This window comes from Orcinus orca, chromosome 6, assembly GCF_937001465.1.
Source record: "Orcinus orca chromosome 6, mOrcOrc1.1, whole genome shotgun sequence".
NCBI lineage: Eukaryota > Metazoa > Chordata > Mammalia > Artiodactyla > Delphinidae > Orcinus > Orcinus orca.
Genome location: NC_064564.1, coordinates 73,231,749 through 73,248,219, shown reverse-complemented (window position 1 = coordinate 73,248,219; position 16,471 = coordinate 73,231,749). Strand labels below are relative to the sequence as shown.

The 16,471-nt window shown below is 39.8% G+C and overlaps 1 long non-coding RNA gene and 1 other non-coding gene across 2 annotated transcripts; both read left to right on the top strand.

The window, feature by feature from the left end:
• The first annotated feature begins 3,833 nt into the window (after positions 1–3,833).
• On the top strand, positions 3,834–3,940 carry LOC117203886 (U6 spliceosomal RNA). The gene has a single exon (XR_004486830.1). It is a non-coding gene; the product is annotated as a U6 spliceosomal RNA (small nuclear RNA).
• A 486-nt stretch (positions 3,941–4,426) lies between these two features.
• LOC125964603 (uncharacterized) lies at positions 4,427–16,110 on the top strand. The gene is made up of 3 exons (XR_007477760.1): positions 4,427–5,291; positions 14,568–14,881; positions 15,719–16,110. It is a non-coding gene; the product is annotated as an uncharacterized LOC125964603 (long non-coding RNA).
• Positions 16,111–16,471: the final 361 nt, after the last annotated feature.

The following is a 16,471-nucleotide window of genomic DNA, read 5'->3' as shown; positions in this document are numbered from 1 at the left end:
CCGTCTCTTAGCTGTGAACAAAGCCCTCTGCCTTATCCCCTCTGATCATGCAACATCAGTATATGCTTCCAAGGCAATTGAATATTCCTGCCATCTTGGAGTGGCTGCAGCATTGATTAAATCTGGATACTGCAGGTTGAAACAGGAAACTAAAGAGTTGTAAGAAGAGGCCCATTATTTGTCTACTTAACCAACCAGCTAGTGGTCACTTAGTGGATATATCTCTTATTACTTGGATCAAATAAGGTTTCTAAAATATATTGGTCTTAGTCTTACTATAAACCAAATAGTGATTTAGATGTAAACAGTCAGCTCACATCAAGACAAATAACAAGAGAGCACCAAAGCACACCTTGGTTTCTTTTTTTTTTTTTTTTTGCGGTACGCGGGCCTCTCACTGCCGTGGCCTCTCCCGTTGCGGAGCACAGGCTCCGGACGCGCAGGCCCAGCGGCCATGGCTCACAGGCCCAGCCGCTCCACGGCATGTGGAATCTTCCCAGACCGGGGCACGAACCCGTGTCCCCTGCATTGGCAGGTGGACTCTAAACCACTGCGCCACCAGGGAAGCCCACACCTTGGTTTCTTAATCCACAACACTGACCCTTTGTTTCTTGGCTTCATCAAAATATTAATATTTTGGAAAATATTACTATTTTAAAAAATGAAAGCAATGATGAGCTGGTCACCATGCCAAAAGCACTGAACTGGGCTCCATGCTCCTCTTTGCCAAAGCCATTTGATCAGTTCCGCAAATCTCCCAACACCACTGCACGCCAGGGTCCGTGTTCACTAGATGAAGAGTTTAAGCTAGCCCTCAAACACTCTAATTTTTATACATCCCAAACAAGTACAGCTTGAGTATGCAATGTCCTCTGAGTTGCTTTTTCTCTTTTAAACATTTGCTATAATTTTCCTAATACATTGAAAACTTTTTTCTCCTTGATATAGGAAATGATTTCCCATCTGCTAACTCTCATTTTTCAAATGTACTCAATTCTAACAGCAAAGACAAGAATTCTATAAACAGCCACACCCCTTTTGCAAACCACCATGTCACAAGGAAGGTTCTTTTTTGAAACTGCATTGTAAATAAAAATAAAATAAAATTTGGAGACTTGCTGTAATTTTCTTTTAGTTGTTAAATGTGAGTAGAATAGATTCTTTATTATCTTCCCATATAATATATCCCATTGTATAAGTGTAATATATAACCTTGTACCAAAAAAAATGGTATTTTGAAAAGCAGATTAAATCACAGAACTTGGCTTATATGGCTCTCTAAAATGTTTGTCATAAGTATATATTATCATATGACTGGACTTCCATTATTAAAGTGTTTAGTTTTTAAGTGTTTGGTTTGGAAATATTCATTCAATGTGAAGGATTAAAACAAAACAAGGGCTTCCCTGGTGGCGCAGTGGTTGAGAGTCTGCCTGCTGATGCCGGGGACACGGGTTGGTGCCCCGGTCCGGGAAGATCCCACATGCCGCAGAGCGGCTGGGCCCGTGAACCATGGCCGCTGGGCCTGTGAGTCCGGAGCCTGTGCTCCGCGGCGGGAGGGGCCACAGCAGTGAGAAGCCCACATACCACAAAAAAAAAAAAAAAAAAAAAAACATAAAACAAAACAAAACTCATTAAAAGGCCAGGATCCTGGTCCTCCTTTGCCATATGCTATGAGATCTCAGTTAAGACACTTTCCCTGGTTCTTTGTTTCCACATCTAGAAAGTGAAGAAGCTAAATTAGATGCTTTATTAATGGCTTACAGTCCTATAACTGTCAGATAGTTTTTGAACAGTTCATTCAGGAGTCTCAAAGCATTAGAACAGCTAATAATTACTAATTTACAGATGAAGAAACTGGAACTCAAATAAGCTAAGTAACTTGCCCAAAATCACAAAACTAAACTGTGGAATAGCTAATCCCTTACCGAGGCCTGTCTGATTCCAAAGCTCATGCTTTTAGCTCTACCTCCAATGGAATTCTCCACTTTCAGGAGGAGAAGAAACTCTGGTTTCCATAGCTTTATAAAGGATAGGACATAAAATCTATATGCTATAGAAGAGCCGCCTTGGAGAAAGTACTGGACAGTTTGAGGGTTGGCCTCTATATTTTGTCCTTTGAATAACTGAGACAGTAGCTCTCAAACTATGACCTGGACCAGAAGGATCAATAACACCTTAAAAATTGCCAGAAATGCAGGTTCTCAGGCCCCACCCCATGCATACTGAATTAGAAACTCGGGGAATGGGACCCAGCAATCTGTGTTTTTACAAGCCCTCCAGGTGATTCTGTTACACACCACAGCTTGAGAACCACTGCACTAAGATGTATGACCTTGAGAAATGCATGCAAGAACTCTTGAGTTCCAGTTGCCAGCTCTGAAATCCTATGGTCCTTCTATGACCTAAAGTCTGAATTATTAAGAGGAAGATAGATCAGATTCATATCCTTAATTCTGAAAACTGATATCCAATAAAGGGAAGAAGGGGAAGGCAGATGAGGACGAAGAGGTCAACCTTTTGTATAGCCCCCAATTAGTCAAAGCAACAGTTTTATTTGTGATGATTTATGGCAGTGATGCCTGTGACATCCCAAAATAGAACATCTTTTTTGGAGTCACTCTGAATGCATCTAGCTCTTTGGGAATTTAAAAATTTATTAGGCAACTTGGAGTTCAGCTCAAAGAAAGACAGAATCTATTTAAAATATGCATTCTGTTTCTTTAGCCCTGCTTTAAGCCTTCAGGAGACAGTTTCTGGGAATGGAGTCTAATAGATCATTTTTGCAAAATGGAACAAAGTAATATCTCACTTGCCAGGAGTTAAAACCTCTCCCCACACCCACACCACCCCAGGAGGTGACATATATCTCGGAATTCATTTCAAGCAGAGATGACATAACCAGCTTTCCAGGTAGCTTCAGGAACTTACGTTTCCCCAGCTTAGGAATGACTCAGCAGATGGCCTTAAGTACCATGCTGGCGCCAAGGGTCATATTTTCATTATTTATTAAACATTTTACTTGCTCACAGCCTAAGTCCCTGTAACTCAATTCTCACATTGTGCATGCCTTGGGTCAGAAACCTCTTCATTAGGCCTAGCCCTGAGGTTAGAACAAATGCCATTTTTCACTTACGAGGCTGAAGCTACTGACCCATCATCAAAATATCTGGTGCCTAGTAACCATTCAATGAATGTCTGTCAAGTGAAATAGTGAGTTAAAGAAAGTAGTGCCCAGGCTTCAGTTTAATTTATAAATATCAGTAATGGTTGTGCACCATTTGGAACACAGCCTCTTACTTACTGCTTTCATAATGGAGGACATTAACGTGTTCTGAGCACTTATTAACGTCCTGAGTACTTTGTGAATGTCTCATTTGATCCTCACAGCAAGTCCAAGGTTGGAGTGGTATTGTCCCATTTTGTAGGCAAGAAAACTGAGGCTGAGATTCCTGAAATTGTACAGCTGATAAATGGCAGAGCCAGGACTGGAACTTTTTTTTTTTTTTTTGCGGTACGCGGGCCTCTCACTGTTGTGGCCTCTCCCGTTGCGGAGCACAGCCTCCGGACGCGCAGGCTCAGTGGCCATGGCTCACGGGCCCAGCCGCTCCGCGGCATGTGGGATCTTCCCGGACCGGGGCACGAACCCATGTTCCCTGCATCAGCAGGCGGACTCTCAACCACTGTGCCACCAGGGAAGCCCTGGAACGTGATTCTTATCCTACTTTCCCTGCTGTCTAATACTGGACTTAGTATGGAGGCAAAATGGCTCCTCAGAACTAGGGTTCAGACTTTGGCCCTGAAACAGGTTGATAGTCAAGAATCATAGGTCTGTGCTCGCTTCGGCAGCACATATACTAAAATTGGAACGATACAGAGAAGATTAGCATGGCCCCTGCACAAGGATGACACACAAATTCGTGAAGTGTTCCATATTTTAAAAAAAAAAGAAAAAAGGAATCATAGGTCCTACCTTGAAATAACAGACAGAGACAACTGATTATGGCAGATAAATGGAGAAATGAGTAAAACCATACTTTTAAAATCAAATATTTTATACATATAAAATAATTTATGGAGATGTCATATACAAAATATGAATAAAAATAGGTAAGTTATAAAGAATATAATAAAATAAAGACATATGTGCCCATCACCCATGTATATAACATTTCTTCATATATATGTAATATATATATAAAGAATTTCTTCATCCAGAAATTACCACTGTCTTAAATTTTTTATTTTCCCCTTGCTTTTCTGTATGGTTTTATTACATGTCTATGTATATGCATGTACAAAATATTTTATTAACTTTGTTTTTAACTTTATATATAAGGTATTATACTTCAAGTATTCTTCTGCAACTTGCTTTTTTAAAATTTAACGTTATGTTCCCGGATTTATCCATTTTGTCACATAGAGCTGTGGTTCATTCATTTTTACTGATGTATAGTATTCTATTGTATGAACATACCTTAATCTATTCTTTCTGTCAATGGGCATTTGGATTGTTCCCCGTTTTTGACCATCACAAATAGTGCTATCATGAACATCCTTGTACATATCTCCTGAGCATTATGTTACTACCTAGAAGTAAATTTCTGAGTCACAGAGTATGCACATGTTCTCCTTGATAAGGCAATGACAAATTGTTTTCTAAAGAGTTTAGACCAGTTTACAGTGGTATCAGCAATAGCTAAGTATTTATATATCCTCTCAACATTTGATATTGTTATACTTTTTCATGTTTGCTGGTCTGGTAGGTGGAAAGTGGTGTCTATTAGTTTTTATTTGTAGTTCCTACATAATTTATTTGGTTGAGCATCTTTTCATGTGTTTATTGGCTTTTATGATTTCCTTATCTATGAAGTACATACAGTTCATCTCTCTCTCTTTTTTTTTTTTGCGGTACACGGGCCTCTCACTGCTGTGGCCTCTCCCGTTGCGGAGCACAGGCTCCGGACGCACAGGCTCAGCGGCCATGGCTCATGGGCCCAGCCGCTCCGCGGCATGTGGGATCTTCCCGGACCGGGGCACGAACCCGTGTCCCCTGCATCTGCTGGCAGACTCTCAACCACTGTGCTACCAGGGAAGCCCTCTCAACCCTTTTATACTGAAATGTGGATGAGGAATTGGAGATACATGAGTAGTGCCAAGATAAATGAATGAGTGGAAGAAGAGAAGACAACATGTTTGAAAGGCCAGAAATCAACGAGAATATGGTGTGTTTGAGAAACCAACAGAAATTCCATGCAATATGTTGCTAAAATGCGAACTTTGACTTCAAGGTAAGAGAGATCTGAAATTGAAGCAGGTTCTACAACATACCACTCTATAGTAATTTCAAATTAAACATCCAGAAACTAGTTATTTGACTCCTGAATTCCAAATGAGGGAATGATTTGTGGAGATGATTTTTTGGAGAGAGAGTTATTTCCTCCAACCTCTCCAAGGGGGAGGGGAATGCGGTGCTGCCTTTCATCTCGAGATTAGAGAGGACTTCCCTTGGATCAGTAGGAGGATTTAATATGTACCCTGAGGAGTTCAGAGGGCGTGGTGGACTGATGTCAACTCTTGCTTTAAAAACTGGAGTCATCTGCAGTTACAGAGCCAGAAGAGAGGTCAGCAGGCAGCAGCTAGACTTCTACATTTGGTGAGGCATCTTTAGACAATATGAGCCAGGGAAGAAGCTTAACCCTTTCCTTACTGCTCCTCTCTTCCCTTGCTTCAACCCGCTGGTGGAATCAGAAACCAGGTTTAGCACACTGGAGTTGGGTGGGAGAGGTGGGAGCACCATGTGGGGAAAATGAGAAGAGACTAGGACCCACCCTCTTCTTCCACTAGCAACCGGCTCACACTGGGCTCCAGCATGGGGGAGGGGCACAATTCAATTTTAAATCAACTTTGAGTGTTTTCAGTGTCATATGGGACTTGATGTTTTGAAATATTGAACTGAGAATGTATTGACATTGGAAGTGACCATAATATTTTCTATCACCCAGTAGGGAACCAAAAAGTTATTGCAACTGCTGGTTTTTTCATCTAAGTGTGAGAGAAGAAACAGTCACATGAAAGGTTAAAGGGACAGTGGGAGACATATTGTTTCTTCATGATGTTCTGATTTTCAAAAATGATATAACTAGAGAGCAGCAAGAGAAGAGATTGTAAAGAAGGTGGCAAGGACCAGATCTGAAGCAGAATGAATCACAGGAGGATTTGGGACTTTCCCATAAAAGCCCTAGAAAGCCATTGAAGAGTTCTAGGTAGGGAAAATCTGTGATCAAAACAGTGCTTTTTGAAAAATCCTTCTAGTTTCAGAGTAAATGATGTCTTAAAGGGCAGCAGGGGCAGGGGTCACCCAGAGGAGGCCATGGTTTAGGAAAAAATATGTGGTGGTTTGGTCTAGATTAGTGGCAGTGAGAATAAAAGAAATGGAAGGTTGTGGGAGAGGTTGAAATTAATTGGTGATGGACCTGATAATGGCTTCTGCGTTTCTGATCTGAGCCACTAAGTTATCAGCAGCGCTATTTCCAGAAACTAGGAATTCTTTTGATCCTTTACTCTTTTGGGAGGTATACAGGGGCAGACAATAGTGTCTCCATCTCACTGATGTGGTGACTAATATTCAAGAAAACCATGTAATTTGCTGAAGTCCACATAACTCATTACATGCTGAGAGCTGTCGCTGGCTTCTTGCAGCTTCTACTTCAGATGACAATACTTGAACTAGTTCTTTTTCTTTTTTAATATAAATTTATTTATTTATTAATATTTTATTTTTGGCTGTGTTGGGTCTTCGTTGCTGCCCACGGGCTTTCTCTAGTTGCAGCGAGCTGGGGCTACTCTTCGTTGGGGTGCGCAGGCTACTCAGTGTGGTGGCTTCTCTGGTTGCGGAGCACAGGCTCTAGGCACGCGGGCTGCAGTAGTTGTGGCACACGGGCTCAGTAGTTGTGGCACACGGGCTTAGTTGCTCCGCGGCATGTGGGGTCTTCCCGGACCAGGGCTTGAACCCATGTCCCCTGCATTGGCAGGTGGATTCTTAACCACTGCGCCACCAGGGAAGTCCAAACTTGTTTTTTTTTTTTTTTTTAATGCGGTACGCGGGCCTCTCACTGCTGTGGCCTCTCCCATTGCAGAGCACAGGCTCCGGACGCACAGGCCCAGCGGCCATGGCCCACGGGCCCAGCTGCTCTGCGGCACGTGGGATCCTCCCGGACCGGGGCATGAACCCGTGTCCCCTGCATCGGCAGGCGGACTCCCAACCACTGCGCCACTAGGGAAGTCCCAAACTTGTTCTTTTTGATTGCATTTAGAAACAAACGCCCCACCATAGGTGAAGTTAAGAGTGTAATTTAAAGGAAGAGAGAAAGAAACTGAATTCTCATACAGTCCTCAAGCTTAAAAACATTTATACATTCAGCAATTTCAGCAAAACATAATTATGCTTCTTAGAATCATGGAACCATTTCATGAAACTCTGGATTTTAATATAGTTGAGAAAGCTCTGAACTGGCCTTGGTAACATTTGGTTCTCTTCCAGCCACACCATTCTGCAATTTATCTTTTAGAGCATTATCTCTTAAACCTTAAGTGCATACGAATCACTTCGGGATCTTGTTACAATGCCAATTCTGCTTTAGTAGGTTTCGGGTGGGGCTCAAGATTCTGCATTTTTCACAACCTCCCAGGAGATGCCCACACCGCTGGTCTGACTTTTGAAAAGGCAAGATTTTATTTTAGATGAGCCCAGAACTTCTCAAAGCTGATGTGGACACTGAAAGAGATCAGAGGGAAAGGACTGAAAGGAATCCCAGAAATGTAATTATGTTGGGGATAAACAGATCTAACCCTTGCAAAAGGTGAAGCAGACAAACTTTGCCAGGCCTATTTCCCCACTTTTCAAATTCCTTTCCTCATTCAGCACCTGCCCACGCCTTAGTCCATCTTTCTACAGATTAACTCACTAATCCTTGCCTAGGGGCAGACTGGAAGGTGTTTTTTCCTGTTTCCCGTCCCAGGAAGCTGTATTTTCCACTGCACTTTCAAATTTCTAGACCCAAAGGATAATTAACTTTATTATGTAGAATGAGAGGTGATACTTTGATATTTGGGGGAAGGGGTCCCTGCTCAGCCCTCCTTCAAAGCTGACGAAGACCGATCCTGGAGAAGGGAAGAGGCCACCAGTTCAGATGGCTTGTCTTATAGGGAATATTTTATCCTGCTTAATTTCCCCTGCCTCCTAGAAATCAATCTTTAAGATATGCCAAGTATTAAAAAGGAAAGAATTTCTCTCCAAAGAATATCTGTTGGCAACTCTGCCTATGCTTTTCTTAGGCAGAAGTGATGTGGAGGGTAGGGACATTGTTGAACTCTCAGTAAGTTAAGGGATAAACAGGTGGAGATGAATTGGATTAGACTGAATTGTTCCAATTAATCATGCTGAATTTAGAGCCAAGAGATGTTAGGTTCTGCTCTGGGTTTGGCCATCTACTGTGACCTTGGACAAGCCATTTCACAGCTTTAGTTTCAGTCTCTTCACAAGTGAAATGAAACAACGGGAGAAAATGATCTCTAGGTTTCCTTCTTGTTCTAAAAACTGTGTCTGAAGCTGTTTCAAGTGAACTTGAAAAAAAAAAAGATAATTTTTATGCTGCCAGTTTTTACAATGGCTGGTCATCCAAATCACCTCGGAGAGCTTTTTAAAAATACAGGTCTTCTCCTACCCTGTTCTGATCATAGATGCAGCCTTGGAAACTATTTCATAAAGTTCTTCAGATAAAGTCTGTCCATCTGATCAATTTGGAAATCACTAAACCAAGCCACAAGGCGGCGCCTGAGAGATGCTGATTTCCATCTGAATAATTTAAAACCATTTTGAGTATTAAAATACAAATAAAATTGGTTTGCCATTTCCATATCTAATTTTACTTCATAATTTGAAATAAATTTGTGGTTGAAAGCATCTCTTACGTTTTGGTATTTTGGGTTTAATTTTCTTCCATGTGAGCTGAAGCTATATTAATATAATATATATATAATTTCCAGCATTACATACATAAAATTAATATAATCTTTAGCATTCAAGCTAAGGTTGGAGGTTTAGAGAGTGACAGCTATCTCCTGATGTGAATGAAGGATAAATGTTCCAATTTTCTAAGATAATCTCTTGACCCATAGTTCCCACATTTCTCTTGCTCTTTTCTTTTTTTAATTGCAGTATAGTTGATTTACAATATTGTGTTAGTCTCAGGTGTACAGCAGATTGATTCAGTTATATATATATATACATTTTCAGATTATTTTCCATTATAGGAAAGATACTGAATATAGATGCAATAAGATTATTGCAAGATATTGAATATTGTTCCCTGTGTTATACAGTAAATCCCTGTTGCTTATCTATTTTATGTATAGTAGTTTGTATTTATTAATCCCGTATTCTAATTTATCCCTTCCCCCCTCCCCTTCCCCCCTCCCCTTCCCCTTTGGAAACCATAAGTTTGTTTTTCTATGTCTCTGAGTCTGTTTCTGTTTTGTACAATATATAGATTCATTTGTATTATTTTTTAGATTCCACATATAAGTGATATCATATATTTGTCTTTCTCTATCTGACTTACCTCACTTAGTATAATATTATCTAGGTTCATCCATGTGGCTGCAAATGGGAATATTTCATTTTTTATGGCTGAGTAATATTCCATTGAGATATTAATATAGACATCTATATCTGTATATTAACATATATCTCACATCTTCATAAACCAGTCATCTGTTGATGGGCATTTGGGTTGTTTCTGCACCTTGGTTATTGTAAATAGTGCTGCAATGAACACTGGGGTACACGTATCTTTTTTTTTTAATATAAATTTATTTATTTATTTTTGGCTGCATTGGGTCTTTGTTGCTGCACATGGGCTTTCTCTAGTTGCAGTGCACGGGCTTCTCATTGCAGTGGCTTCTCTTATTGCGGAGCACGGGCTCTAGGTGTGCGGGCTTCAGCAGTTGCAGCATGTGGGCTCAGTAGATGTGGCACGTGGGCTCTAGAGTGCAGGCTCAGTAGTTGCGGCGCACAGGCTTAGTTGCTCCACGGCATGTGGGATCTTCCCGGACCAGGGCTCGAACCCGTGTCCCCTGCATTGGCAAGTGGATTCTTAACCACTGCGCCACCTGGGAAGTCCCCATGTATCTTTTTGAATCATGGTTTTCTCCAGATATATGCCCAAGAGTGGGATTGCTAGATCATATGGTAGCTCTATTTTTAGTTTTTTAAGGAACCTCCATTTTGTTTTCCATAGTGGCTACACCAATTTATATTCCCATCAACAGTGTACCCTTTTCTACACACCCTCTCTAGCATTTATTTGTCGACTTTTTGATGATGGCCATTCTGACCAGTGTGAGGTGATTTCTCATTGTGGTTTTGATTTGCATTTCTCTAATAATTAGAGATGTTGAGCATCTTTTCATGTGCCTCTTGGCCATCTGTACGTCTTCTTTGGAGAAATGTCTGTTTAGGTCTTCTGACCATTTTTGATTGGGTTGTTTGTTTTTTTTGACATTGAGTTGTATGAGTTCTTTGTGTATTTTAGAAATGAGCCCCTTGTTGTTGCATCATTTGCAAATATTTTCTTCCATTCCATAGGTTGTCTTTTTATTTTATTGATGGTTTCCTTTGCTGTGTTTGTTTGATTAGGTCCCATTTGTTTATTTTTACTTTTATTTCTTTTGCTTTGGGATACCAATCTAACAAAATATTGATATGATTTATGTCTGAAAATGTTTTGCCTATGTTCTCTTCTGGGAGTTTTTTGGTGTCATGTCTTATAGTTAAATCTTTAAGCCATTTTGAGTTTATTTTTGTGTATGGTGTGAGGATGTGTTCTAACTTAATTGATTTACATAAGGCTGTCCAGCTTTCTCAACACCCCTTGCTGAGGAGACTGTCTTTTCCTCATTGTATATTCTTGCCTCCTTTGTCATAGATTAATTGACCGTAGGGGTGTGGGCTTATTTCTTGGCTCTCTATTCTGTTCCATTGACCTATATGTGTGTTTTTGTGCCAGTACTACACTGTTTCATTTACTGCAGCTTTGTAATAGTATTGTCTGAAGTCTGGGAGGGTTATGCCTCCAGCTTGATTCTTTTTCTCAGGATTGCTTTTGTGGTTCCATATAAATTTTAGGATTATTTTTTCTAGTTCTGTTAAAAATGTCACAGATAATCTGATAGGGATTGCATTAAATCTGTAGGTTGCTTTGGGTAGTATGGCCATTTTAACAATATTAATTCTTCTAGTCCAAGAGCACAGGATATCTTTTCATTTCTTTGCATCATCTTCAGTTTCCTTTATCAATGTTTTATAGTTTTCAGCATATAGGTCTTTCACCTCCTTGGTTAGGCTATTCCTAGGGTTTTTTTGCTTTTGTTTTTGGTGGTTTTTTGACGCAATTTTCAACAGGATTTTTTTTTTTTTTAACTTTCTCTTTCTGATATTTCATTGTTACTGTAAGGAAATGCAACAGGTTTCTGTATATTAATCTTGTATCCTGCTACTTTGCTGAATTCATTTATTAGTCCTTATAGTTTTGTGTGGAGTCATTAGGGTTTTCTATACAGAGTATCATGTCATCTGCAATTATTATCTTCCCTTTTATTTCTGTTTCTTGTCTGATTGCTGTGACTAGAACTTCCAATACTGCGTTGAACAGAAGTGATAAGAATGGGCATCCTTGTCTTTTTCCAGAATTTAGTGGAAAGTCTTTCATCTTTTCACACTGAGTATTATATTGGCTGGGGGTTTGTCATAAATGTCTCTCGCCCTTTTCTTAGAAGTTTCTAGAATGAGTAGGAGTTGCTTACTCTCTCAAAAACTGACTCCATCATCTTTCCCCTCGAAATATCTATTTTTCTTATCTGTAAAATGAAGTTAATAAGTAAACTAACCTCGTAAGGTTGTTTTGAGGATTAAATAAGTTTATATCTAAAGCATTTAGAACAGTACCTTGCATATAACTAGCATACATAATATGTAAGCTATTCATATTGTTGTGCTGTTATCATTACTGTCTGTCTTGGCAGAGCCTCCACCATTCAGTTATCCAGTCCCAAAACTTGGTTCTGTTCTTCCCTGCCCTTCAGAGAGAAAGAGAAAATGATAAAGCAGATGGGACAGAATGTTAATGGGTGAATCTGGGTAAAAGATATGCAGGTGTTCTATGTACTTTTCTTATTGTTGCAACTTTTCTATAAGTTTGAAATAATTTTCAAAACAAGGTTACACAATCAAAACAAAAACATCACTGGCTTCCTCAGAATAATGTCCAAAGCCCTTACCTACTTCTTCAGACTCATCTCCTACTCTTTCTCCCTATGGTGTTTAAGCTTTAGCCATAATATCAATACGTGATTTCAGTTCATTACCATTGCACTTGCTGTTCTCCAAGTTAGAATGCTATGGTCTTCACCTACTTTTTACCTGGAAAATTTCTATTCATACTTTGATACCCAGTATATAATCCCTCCTGTATGATGCCTATGTTATTTGACTTATCACCTGACTCCCCTGGGCTGACTGTTTTCTCATTTTGACTCCTGTGCTCTTTTCTCAGATGGTGTAATTAGTCTGTTTCCTCTACTAAACTCAGAGTTCTTGGAGAACAGATCCCCCCATGTCTTATACATTAGTGCACCCCAGAGTCTGAAATCCTGATTTCTGTCCTCTTGTGCTCAAAGATACATTTTTATTTGCTTGGCCATGCCCGTCTCTCACCTTTTGCCTTTTGAAGTGGCCATAATGGCTCTCGATTTGCTGCTGCTTCCCATTGTTCCTAGCTGAAACTTAGCTTCTGGCTGCTCTCCTTTTTTTTTTCTCCATGAGAAGGATGTGAACCTTTACTGACAAGGAACTGAAATCTAGTGGTCACCGTTGTTACCATAGAGCTCTCCCCACCCCAGTGACCTCCTTCCCTTAACTCTAGTTCTGTGTTTTGGAGCCAGTCACTTTACCTCTTGGAAGTCTCAGTTTCCCCATCTATAAAAAGGGTACACTTTAGTCCAACATCCCTTATAAGAGAGTTAAGCAGAGGAGGAAGAATCATTTTCCCTCTACCCTTCTGGGTTCTTGGTGAGACCCCTGAAGGGGAGCAGAATATGCCAGCCCAATATATGCCTCTGTGGCATAAGGATTATCTTGAGCATGTCATTTTTAAGAAACAGCAGACACAGGAGAAGCTCTGAAAACTAAATAGAAGTTACCTTTTTATAAGAGATATTTACATTTATAAGGGAAATCTTCATTTGTTAGAATGTCTCCCTCTCTGTACCCAGGAAGAGAAGGATGACTTTAATCTAGAAACTCTTTATGCATGCAGACGGTTCTGTTTAAATCAACATAATAAGCATACCCTTGTTTACTGTGCTTTTCCTGGTAACCTCCCATAACCAGCTTCCCCCACCCACCAACACCTTTCTTTTGTCTTTAGCTGAAGATGGCTTTTAAGGGGAGCTCTCAGTCAAGAACCTAGAAGGGTAGAGGGGAAAATTATTGTTCCTTCCCCATAGCTTTCTGTAATAAAAGACAGATTAAGAAGAGAAAAACAAATACCATGAATAACATGTATACCTCCTGTACACATGGGAGAAACCCAGGAAAACAGATTAACTCCTCAAAATGGCCTAAGCTAGCACCTTAAATACCATCTTCAGCTAGTGACAAAAGAAAGATGTGTGGGGTGGGAGTGGGGGAGCCTGTAATGAAAGGTTACCAGGAAAAGCACTGTAAACAAGGGTAAGGTTGTTATGCACATTTAAATGGAATCCTCCCTATTGGTAAGGAGTTTCTAGAGATTAGAAGTCTTATCCTTCTCTTCCTGGTTGCAAAGGGAAAAATCCTTACAAATGGAGATATCCCTCTACACATAAATTTCCTTCACAAAAGGGCAACTTCTGCTCTGTTTTCAGAGATTCTCCTGTGTCTGCAGCTTCTCAGAAATAACCAACCTACGATAATCCTTATGCCAAAGAGGTATACTTTGGAGTGGCAAATCCTACTCCTTTTCAGTTACATGTTATTTTCTGTTCCATTTGCTTAGCCTTCCTGTTAAATAGATCATTTCATTTAGTCCTTCATGCTAACTTGTCAAAGTTCATCAAATGTTAATAAAAAACTAAGTTATTTCTTGAGCGTTATATGAGGCAAAGACCAGTGTGCCCCTTTGGTGAATGTGTGTCCCTTTGGATTTTTATGTTTTCATTCTATGGAGATTTTAGGATAGGGCAAGCTTAGCAGAGTTTATAGAAATAAATGACTCTTCTAAAAGTTCCATGTTTTCATTGCTTGTTTTTACTACGATTTAAGACAATATGTTTTGTGGCTAACAAATGAACGGATCCCTTGAAGAAGGAAAATATGGACATTGGCAGTAAAACATATTCATTTTGAAATACGCTTGTGAGGACTAAGTAGTTTCTACACTGATGAAATAGATCACATGCTTAAAATTTGTCTTTTGAGAACATAAGCAGTTTGATTCTGGAATGAATGCCTTGTCTTTTTTATTCAGCACTCTATTCTGGTGCCTCAGACAGTGTCTGACCCTAGTAGGAGCTCCACAAATATTTGGGGAGTGAATTGAGAAATGCAATATTTCCTGCCATATCAATTAACAGAGGATGTCACAGTCATCAGCGATTGCAGCCACTGCCAACGGTGAGCTGATGAGCCCTGAAGGAACTCAGGAAGGAAAAGAATACCTGCCATCTAGCAGCCATCAGACTGCAGCCACTCCCTACGGTGAGCCCTGAGGAAACTCAGGATGTGAAAACACGGGATAATGGCCCGAAGACAGCTGAGGTGCATATCAAAGGAATGATTTCAGTGAGCCCAGACTCTTGCATCTTCCCATACACAGAAAAGCGCTAAATTCCTTAACTTGGGATATCTGGTTTTCTTTAATTAACGATAATCTTTTGATGTTCCTGACTACCTGCGCTTTGTTACAAAACTTCTATATAACCTGGCTTCCCCCATTGCCTCCTCGGAGCTGTTCTCTCAGGGTTACTCGAGATGCTGCCTCCCGGGCTTGCTTGAAGTCCTAAAAATTCCTGCCAAATAAAACATAACTCTCAACTTTTAGGTTGTGAATAATTTTTTTAGTCGACAGAATAATGAATGAGGTCAGTAAGCTCATTTGGGGGATGTCAGAACTTAGCCTAAATATATTGAAACAAGTGAAAAAGACAACCCTGAAGAGACAGGTTCTTTGAGGTTCAAAATCTGCCATTTGGAAACCACTTGATGCTTCTGCCTGCTCTATAATGACACCTAGTCCAGGGCTTTTCAATTGGATATTGTCCAAATGTCCCTGGAATTGAAGGTGGTAACGATATTTTCTTTTGTCTCTTTGTGTTCCTGCTGTTCGTTACACACTGTAGATTTTTGAGTCAGAGTTTTCTGGAGTAGCTTTGTTGTAATAAAAGGCTGAGTTACTGACAGCCGTTCCCTTCTCGTCTGCTCTTTATCAACATTGTACTGTTTTCTGTACCTGTAAGTGGTGGGGAAATGATACTGCTGACATTAGTAGGTGTTGAGTAACCCAAAGTTATGTTGTATTAATCTTCCGGTTCATATACTCTAACTTTATCACATTTTAAATGATTTGCAGTTATTTTCTTATTTTCTTGTTGAGTTCCTTTTTATCTGCTGCTCTTCCAGTCTGGAGAATTGACAAATGACAATGTTGGGGCAGTGGAGGAGAGAGTACTCTATAAATCATCAAAATCAACATACTACACATTCTCAGTATACTGAAATGAAGAATAAAAAGCTGCAAATAGGATTGATTCCTTTGGACTTATATTGGATTGGCTGCAACACAGATTCTGCTGTGGGTTGAAGTCATTTTCTACTTTGGCACTACTAAGTCCATGGGGAATGGTGGAGTCGTGATATAGCAACAAGATTCTGGGAGCAGGCCAGCATCTACATCTGTTCTGAACTGTAAGTGGACTGGAAAAATGCTTTGAAAAAAAGCCAGAAGAGGGAGGTGAAGGAAAACACAAAACATTTACCCTCAAAAGTCCACGAAAAATGACTCGATCAATTGCAAGGAGATTGGATTTAGAGAAAAATTTTTATAGAAATAAAATGTATACAATTCTTTCTATGTCTTTATCCATTAAGTTTCTCTCTCTTCTTATGATACAAGAATCATAATACATTATACAGGAAAATCTTATTAGGAAGGACTAAAACATCACTTGAGATGATTCTTAGTGATTGAAGTGCAATGCCTTAGTAACACCTTGTAGACATTCCACATACTTTTAGTGAATTGCATAATGGATCTCTTTTCTCCAAAAGTGTGACTACACCATCTTGTAGGAATCCTTTTATGCATTAAGGATTTTTTTATTTTTTGCATTAAGAAGTACTCTTATCAGTTGAATGCTGTGAAGATCATGGGTG